Source organism: Chrysochloris asiatica, unplaced genomic scaffold (assembly GCF_000296735.1).
Source record: "Chrysochloris asiatica unplaced genomic scaffold, ChrAsi1.0 scaffold00052, whole genome shotgun sequence".
NCBI classification, from domain to species: domain Eukaryota; kingdom Metazoa; phylum Chordata; class Mammalia; order Afrosoricida; family Chrysochloridae; genus Chrysochloris; species Chrysochloris asiatica.
This window is the reverse complement of record NW_006408570.1, coordinates 14338692-14348170: the sequence shown is the minus strand read 5'-3', so window position 1 is coordinate 14348170 and position 9479 is coordinate 14338692. Positions and strand designations below refer to the sequence as shown.

The window sequence follows — 9479 nt, the reverse complement described above, 5'->3', positions numbered from 1 at the left end:
GGCCTCCGAGCCTGGCAGATTCAAAAGTACACAATTTCTTACTTCTGCTTCAAGTTCCAATAGCTATAAGCCTTCAAACATTTTAAATGTTCCTAGCTATGTGGTTCTGAGTTTGGGAGCTCTGCCCTGAATCTGCTTTGCCTGGTATTCTGTGGTATTGCTGACCTCAGACTTCTTTTGGTTCCCCAAACTCAAAGAAAATTTAAAAGGAACACAATTGGAGTTGCTTGAGGATAACCACAACTGCCATTTGGATGTAGACAGATGGAAACAGCATCTTTAGAAGTGTATGTACCTAGATGGAGGATATGTTGAAAAACAATAGCTTCACATTTTTAGATTCTTTTTGAATAAAATCTTCTATGATTTTGTAGCAATATGTTGTCATTTACCTTTCTATGAGCTACCACCCACCTATCTTCAAATACTACTTCCAGAAGACTCCTACTGCCCATCATTAGCTTAGAGACTAAGTTTACTATGACTTTGGACATTTATTAATTTCATGACAAAGTCTTATTGACCTTTCTTTGGTCACATCTATTTAGTAATAAAATCACCATCTTTTTTGAGGGTTTATTAAGCACATAGCATTATCTCTACTAACACTTCCATGTTCTTTCCTGTTCTCCCAACCTGTCTGAAAGGTTATAAGTTATAAAACAGGTTTGAAATTTTATAGTGGGTGGGATCAGGTAGAAGAAAGTTTAAATTGTGTAGAGGAGAAATGAGTGATTATTCCTAAAACAATGTCTCTGACTACTGACATGCCCCAATCGGGATTCAGTACTGAAGGGCTCTTGTTAACAATGAGTTATTTTCCTTATGTGATTTGCTTTTGGGAAGGATAAAACCGTGTGTGTGCTAGCCAATATACAAGCAAAGGTATGACAGAAAACATCCACATAAACGAAGGTCTGGGAAAAAATGTTTGCATGTATCTGTGGCTTCCATTCTAATTCATTTGTAGACATATTTTTATAGCTATGCTATTGGGGAAATTTTCCAAATTATAAAGTCAGAGAATTGCAGGTACAGGGAGATTGCTCCTTGGAAGTGATGATGTCAAGACTTTGTCTCTCGTACTTTAGACATGTCATCAGGACAGACCAGTCCCTGGAAAAGGGCATCGTGCTTGGTAAAGTGGAGGGTCAGTGAAAAAGAGGAAGACCCTCAATGAGATGGATTGACACAGTGGCAGCAGCAATGGGTTCCAGCATGATAATAATGTGAGGATGATGCAGGGCCAGGCACTGTTGTATGTAGGATCACTGTGAGTTGGAACCAACTCCACAGTACCTAGTAAGGGATTATCTGAAGCTGTTGTCATAACTCATGAATTAATGGTGATAGTTTGATGCATTGCATTGAAAAATATTTTCAGGCTGAATTTAGCCTAACAGGTAAAAAATAGTCATTGATTAGTCATGCCTGCAGTAGGTGAATATGGTAGTAACATGGATATGGTGCATTACTGACTCTAATGGTGCTGTGGGTTAATGTGCTGGACTGCAAGGTTGGTTTGAACTGCAAGGTCAGCAATTCAAGCTCACCAGCCACTCCTCAGAAACCTTATACATGGTTGTTATGAGTCGGAAGCAACTCAAAGGCACTTAGCAATCTAAGACTGGGCTGCTCTCTTTTCTAGTGCAATAATTTCTTTTTCACTCTCTTTAGTAGGTGGTTTCTAGCCACTGCAGGAATTATGAATACATATGTTGAGTATTTGTTGAACTCAATATCTATCTCATTGCAACTCCCAATCATTCCACCTAATTCTACCATTTGTAACTATGTAGATGGATGGATTGCTAACTGTAAGGTCAGCAGTTCGATCCTATCAGCTCCTCCCCACTGTGAATAGGAACAAACTTGACAGTACTTAACAGCATCAACAAAGACCAAGTTTATATTCTATTCCACATCATAAGTCAACAAATATTAAAACACTATTATGTAATCTCTTCCTCTAGGTAAACATCACCATTTCAACTGTTGTTCAGATATTGTGGTTTCTGTGTCTTGCACTGTCCTGGATGTTATTTAATTCTTCCTTGCTTGCCCCCTTTCAAATGCACAACCCAGGAAGGGACAGCCTACCTCAGATAGGATTTTATTAGCTAGAAGTCAATGGAATTCTTTCTTGTTGGTTTAAATAGTCTATGTTAATAAACTTTTGTTGACTATTTCATATTGAACTTGCAATGAATAAAAACAAACAAACAAAAATCCTAGGGTTTTTTGTTGTTGTTTTTTTTTTTTTTATGTCCAAGTCAACTCCTGGTAAGGCATTGTGGATTAATGTGCTAGATTGCACAGTCAGTTTGAACTGCAAGGTTGGCAGTTCAAGCTTACCACCTGTTCCTTGGAAACCCTATACAGGGTTGGAACCAACATGACGACACTGGCACTCAACAACAACTCAACTTAGTTCTTTCCTGATTTCCTATTTGAATTTTAACCTTTTACATTGAATCTTAATAATAACTGACTGTTCTTCAGTGTTTGTGCTCATACTCTACTGTATTTGCTTTACTCTCTACAAATGGATATTGTATCTCCATTTTGAAGTTGTGGAAGTTGAGACTCAGAGATGCCCCAGGTCACACAGCTAGTAATTTCAGTGCCTGTAATCTAATCAAGTCCTGTTTGATTGTAGATTCTATTCTCTGCCTGATTTTTGTGGTTCTCACTCATCTGCCCAGTAAGAGATACTTTTGAATACTGAATTCATCCCTGAAGGAAAAAAAAGGTAGGAGATAGGCTGTCCTTTTGTCAAGATAAATGTTGTTTTTTTGCATCCTGGTATACTAGTGTGGCACTTAACTAAAAACAAGATAAATAAAAAGTTTGGCTTGATCAGTTCCTGGAGAAACCCTTTGTTGTTTCCCATTTGTCTGTAATTGCTCACAAGTTGTCTGTTGAACTATCCAATTTAACACTTGGTTGGGGATTGATATTAAATGTATCGGTGTCTAATTTCCAAAATCCAGGTTTATTGGTACATCTGTTTATATCCTTTATGCTGTTTGTAAAATGCCTTGATGTTGATTCTGACTCATAATGACTCTGCATAGGGGTTTCCAAAGAGCACTTGGTGGGTTTGAATTACCAACCTTGTGATTCCTAGTCCAGTGCTGATCCTACAGTGCCACACCAGGAGTATTGTTTATATCCAGTCCTACTTTCCATACCATCTCATAGGTGGCTTACCCTGGTTCTTGTCTTACATCTGCATATTGTTCCATTCTCTGCTATGGAAGTGGGTGGAGAAGGATTTGCTCCTTGTAGGATCAGCACTGGACTACTAACCACAAGATCCGCTCTTCGGAAACTCTGTAGGGTTGCTATGAATCGGAACTAACTCGAGGACACTTAACACCAACAAAGGTTTTTACACTAGTCTCTACTCCTCTTACAGCTTACTTTTGGGTTTCTCTCTAGTAATGTTATTTCCTCCATTTCCAAGTTGTAGGTAAGAAACAAGAGTCTCTCTCTTAAAGGAGATATTAATGGCATAGATACACTCAACAGTTTCTGGTAATTTGTTAAGTGAATTCTAAAGTGAACTTGATGGCTCTGGCAACAACACTGGACAGCAAATCCACTTTTTAAAATGGCTACCATGTATTATGAGTCAATTAAACACATTTGGGGACTATCTACTCTTGTAATAACCTATGCTGGGAAATCTCTCCATTAATAAAAGTAATATAGATAGCCAATTTTGAGCATTAGCATGTATAGTTAACCCCCAGCTGAATCATAGAATTCGATTATATATTGTTATTAAGTGCCATCCAGTCGGTTCTTATATATCTATTTAATTTTTTTCTTTTTTAGTTTCCATTCTATGACACCCTGACACAGACACAAATCGAGGAAGAAAGTGCACAAATTTAGAAACATGCACAAGAATGTAAGTGAGAAGAAAGATGTTTAGCACAATAATAGTTACGAAGCTAAAGGTCTACTCTCAGTTATTTTCATGCTTAGTTATTTTCATGCTTCCAAGTTCTAGAAAGAAATCTGTCTGCGAAGCTCCTGTAATTTGCACTTTGTTTGTGTGGAGAGAGATTGAAAGACTTGATAAACTACAAGAAGCAGTGAGGTCCCTTTATAAATTTGACCTCGCTTAGATTAGGAACTATTAGCTTCAGTTTCCCAGTATCCTCTCCTCTTTGTAGACCTCAAAAACAAGCTCAGACAAAGCCAGACTCCCTCCTTCCTTCTTATTCCCTGTCAGGAAGCCCATTTGGCCCCTCCAATTCCTTTGATTTCCAGGGCTCTGAGCACCAGGCATACATGAATATTCACCAGGAGGCGTGGTCCCGCCTGCGTGCGCGACTCCAGGCAGCTGGGACCAGCTGAAAGGGCGCGCCAGCTGCAAGAAGGGGAAACAGTTGTCATTTTGTGTGCTCCATTGACAAGATGTCCAGCCTCGAGCCGGCTGGAGACAGCCACATTGTGCATGTGTGGGAGGGGTTTGCCAAAACGAATGGATTTTTCTGAGGCAAAGCCCAGGAGCTGTAATTTGAGGGGCCCCAAATCCCTGCCACCCACCTGCCAGGGCATGTGAAATTCCATTGATGAATTCATGCAGTATCCTCTCCAGGAGTTTGTCCCTTTTCAAGAAAACAAATATCCCTTGTGTGAATAATTGGAGGCTTTTAATCTTTTGGTGACGCCTCCTCCCTTGCAATTCTCTCCACAGTGGAGACTGTTACTTCTACCTCCTCTGGCTACACATAAGTGTCCCTCACAATTATTTTAGAACATCAAGTCATTTTGTCTCAATATCCTCTCTGCCACACCCCCAACTTTATCTTTTAGTTATAGCATGGTGGTGGTGGAGTGGGTTCTGACTCATAGCCACCCTGCATAGGGTTTCTGAGACTGTAAATCTGTGCAGGAGCAGAAAGCTTCATCTTTCTCACATGGAACAGCTGGTAGTTTCAAACTGCTGACCTTGAGGTTAGCAGCCTGACTCATAACCACTACACTACCAGAGCCCCTTTAGCAGTAATAGCATATGGGTTAAAAACCAGACATCTTGGTTATCAGATTCCAGCTGATCACTTACAAGTCAAATAAAGTTAACAAATTAGCCTCTTTGACCTTGGTTTCTTTATCTGCATAAAGGAAGTGGTAATACATATCGCATGGTGTTGCTCTGTGAATGAAATGAGCCTCCCTCTCTCTCCACATACACACACACACCCCTTGAACAGTGTCTGACATATAAGTACTCGATAAATGTTAATTATTGTTGTTGTTTGAACTGGGAACACCGGGTGGAAGATGACTGAGTGTAAAGCAGAGTGGAAGTTGGCCAGGGAAAATAACTTTCTGTCGGAAGCAAAGGGAACAAGAAACTACATGCACCAAAGTCAAGGAGAAAGTCAGGCTCGACCCAGAAAGAAAAGTGAATCAAGGCTGCAGTGGGAACTGGGATGTAGCTGAAGAGGGAGGGCCTGAGGGGAAGCATGAGAGCCAAGCTGTTTGTGTCCATAGGTAGTGAACGTAGCAAGCCTTTTTTCTTGTTTATTTTTAGGTCTGAGTCTCAGACCCTAGTCTGTACCCCACTTATTCTTAAAGCAAAAAGAACCTCAGCCTGGTCCTGGAAGCCAAAACTGGACATTTATTTGGGATGCCTTAGGTTGACAAGTTTGAGCTTTAACATTTTCCATTGACCACATCTTTCTGGCTTTGCACTCTTCCTATCTTTAACTTCAGTTGAATTGGCATGTTATCTTTGTGTAGCACTCAGGCTCTTGACCCCACCCAGTCCTTCTACATAGTTATGTTGACTTTGGGTTGACTTATTTTTCTGTCTGTCCTGGCATTGTCTACCTACCCTCTCCCCACAATACATTCTAACCTCCACCACCTCATTGGATTCCAGGTGTGCTAATCTTCTTCCAGTTTCCTCATATGTTGTGGTGAATACAATGCTATATGCTCACCACCTTGTTTTGTCTTCAGGACACATGCAAAGACATTTCCCAGTCCATCTTGAAGTTAAGCTTGGGATAAGGACCACATTTTTGACAACAAAGAATCAAGAAGAGGAGCTATGACACTTTGTTAAGGAAACTAAGAGGAGATCTGAATTCCTCATACTCACTCTCTTGTGTCCATATGGCAGGAAGTGCAGAATTCTAAGGCAGTGAATTGTAAGATAAAAGCAGACAGTGCTGACTTTCTGTTGTGGGAAAGCTGCCAAATTGGCATTATTTTTTTAATGAGAAAAGCTCATTGATATGATAGGGTATAGTGGCTTGAATTATGGCCCACCCCAAAAGATACGTTCAAGTACTAACCCCCGTATCTGGGAATGGGACCTTATTTGGAAAAAGGGACTTGGTAGATTTAATTAAGACAAAGTCCTCTAAATGAGATCATGTTGGATTAACTTGGGCCCTAATCCCAACCCAAACCCAACGCTACTGCCATCAAGTCAATTCCAACTCATATCAACACTATAGAAGGTTTCCGAAACTGTAAATCTTTCCAAGAGCAGAAAACTTCCTTTTTCTCCTGTGGAGTAGCTGCTGGGTCTGAACAGCTGACCTTGCAGTTAGTGGTCTAGTTCATATCCTACAGCACCACGTGTGGTCTCCCTATAATAGAAAAGGAAGAAATTCATAGAACACAGAAGGGAAAGCCAAGAAATACCAAGGGTTGCTAGCAGTCTCAAGAAGAATCTAGGAGAGAGTCATAGTATAGATTCTCTCTCAGAAATTCCAGAACGAACCAATCCTACCCATACCTTGAATTTAACTTCTGACTTCTGAAACATGAAAGAATAAATTTTTATTTTTTTGAGCCACCATTATAAGTTTGTGGTAATTTATTATGACAGTTCTAGGAAGGAAACCAATTGTTAGTTACCATCAAGTTGATTGACTCATGGCTACCTTATGTATAAACAGAATGAAATGTGGCTCAGACCTGTGGCATCTTTCAGATCATTGGTATGTTTAGTCCATTGTTTCAGCTATTGTGTCTGCCAGCTTAGGGAGGGGCTCATCTAACGTCACCATTTTGGGCATTATTCTGTTGTGATCCATAGGCTTTAATTGGATAAACTTTGAAACTCATCTCTAGGTCCCGCTTCCTAGTTTGGAAGCTCAGCTGAAACTTGTTTACCGTGGACATCCCTGCTGGTATTTGATCCTGCTGGTTTCTAGCATCACAGTAATACACAAGCCATAATGGTATAATAAACTGACAGATGGGTGGTGGGGGAAATTGATACATGGAGTTTATTTGTTACCTCAGCATAGCCTGTCTTATCCTGATAGTACACATGTCATGCTCTTTCTCATCTTGAAGATTCTGTAATTACACTATACCGCTTGGATTACTTCCCTGCTACTATCCTTGGCATCTCCTTTATGCTACAATGGCACTGTGCTAAGGTTATGGCCTAAGTGATGGATCTTGGTGCCAGTAAGGAAAATGAGAAAGAAAAAAGAGGAATACAGATTGGAGAAAAGAGACACACTTTAATGGACACATTGAGTTTAAGAATGGCAAAGCAAGGCAGAAATGTGTAGAAGCCATTTGAATATATGGGTCTCAATGAAGCTCAGGAGAAAAGCTTGAACTAGAGTCTGGGAGTTGTGAGCATGGATGGAAAAGTGGTTAAGATCACCATGGCAAATTATGTAAGTAGGTAAGAAGAAGATGGAAAGATGAGCCTTAGTGGCACTCCAGCATTTAGGAGAAGCCAAAGGAAGCAGTGCCCGTATGTATGAATGCCACTTACTTCATAGTGACTCTCTTGACCATTGAGGATTGAACAGAAAATCTGAGAATACAGGACTAATTTGTAGAATAACATTTCCAAATGTGAATTTTAATTTGAAAGAAAGCAGGGTAGTCTGCCATTGAAGCTGCCGAGTAAACACGAACATGTCTTTGAAGGTGGAATTGTTTACCTTTATTGAGAACATTTCCCTGTAAAAGTTCAGCTTTGATCATGCTAAAGGAAAACATACATTGCTAAATTTAATTTAAAAGCCTGCCCTGGGTTTTTATATTTCTGAAATGAGTAAGAAAGTTGCAAGGATTTTTTGGGGCGCTGGGTATAGAGTATTTTATTGATGGTACATGACAAAACTGGGCTCTCTAAGTCCCTCCCCTTCTCCAGGGGTCTGGATGGAAACTGTGTGGAGGATGGGACTTCCCAGCAGCAGCAGCGGAAAGGCCTTCCTCTAGGGCTGATGTGGGGGCTGGTGGTACAGGGGCTCTTATTGCTTGGAGGCCATACAGTCCAATTTTGCTGTAGCCAAATTCATTGTCATACCAGGAAATGATATAGACAAAGTGGTCAGTGAGTGCAATGCCAGCCCCAGTATCAAAGGTGGAAGAGAGGGAATCACTGTTAAAGTCACAGGAGATAACCTAGTCTTCAGTGGAGCCCCAGATACCTTTTAGGGCACCTGCTTCACCACTTTCTTGATGTCATTGTATTTGGCAGCTTTCTCCAGATGGTAGGTCAAATCCACAACAGATATGGTGAGAGTGGGAAAAGGAAAGGCCATGCCAGTAAGTTTCTCATTCAGCTCAGGGGTGACCTTGCCCACAGCCTTGGCAGCACTGCTAGATGCAGGGATGATGTTCTGAGCAGCCCCACCACCATCAGGCCAGTTTCCCAGAGGGGCCATCTACAGTCTTCTGGGTGGCACTGATGGCATGGACTGTGGTCATGAGTCCCTCCAATGATGCCTAAATTGTTATGGATGGCTTTGGCCAGTGAGGGCAAACAGGAGGCATTGCTGACAATCTTGAAGGAGTTGTCATTCTTCTCATGATTCATGTCCATCACAAATCTGGGGGCATCAATAGAAGGAACAGAAATGATTAATCTTTTAGCACCACCCTTCAAGTGAGCCCCTGCCTTCTCCAACGTTGTGAAGACACCAGTGGACTGTACAACATACTCAGCACCAGCATCACCCTACTGATGTTGATGGGATCTTGTTCCTGGAAGATAGAGATGGGCTTCCCATTAATGACAAGCTTCCTGTTCTCAGCTCTGACAGTACTATTGAACTTGCCATGGGTGGAATCATACCGGAGCATTTAGACGGTGTAGTTGAGGTCAATGAAGAGATTGTTAATGGCAACACCCACCACTTTGCAAGAGTTAACAAGCAGCTATGGTGACCAGGCAAGGAGCTCTGGTAGCATAGTGGTTATGAATCAGGCTGCGAACCACAAGGTCAGCAGTTTGAAACTACCAGCTGTTCCACAGGAGAAAGATGAAGGTTTCTGCTCCTATAAAGATTTACAGCCTCAGAAACCTTGTACAGGGTCGCTATGAGTTGGAACTGACTCCACAGCACATAACCACCAACCACAACTGTGGTGCCCGGGCACCCAATAAGGTCAATTCCATTGACTCTGACCTTCAGCATTGTGTCTCAGTGATGCAGCTGGAACTGTAAGAGAAGATGAGGCTGTCTGTT

At 41.2% G+C, this 9479-nt stretch overlaps 1 pseudogene; it reads right to left on the bottom strand.

Annotated features, from left to right (window-relative positions):
* Positions 1-8136: 8136 nt before the first annotated feature.
* LOC102831351 overlaps positions 8137-9479 on the bottom strand; it is a 174604-nt pseudogene continuing 173261 nt past the window's right edge.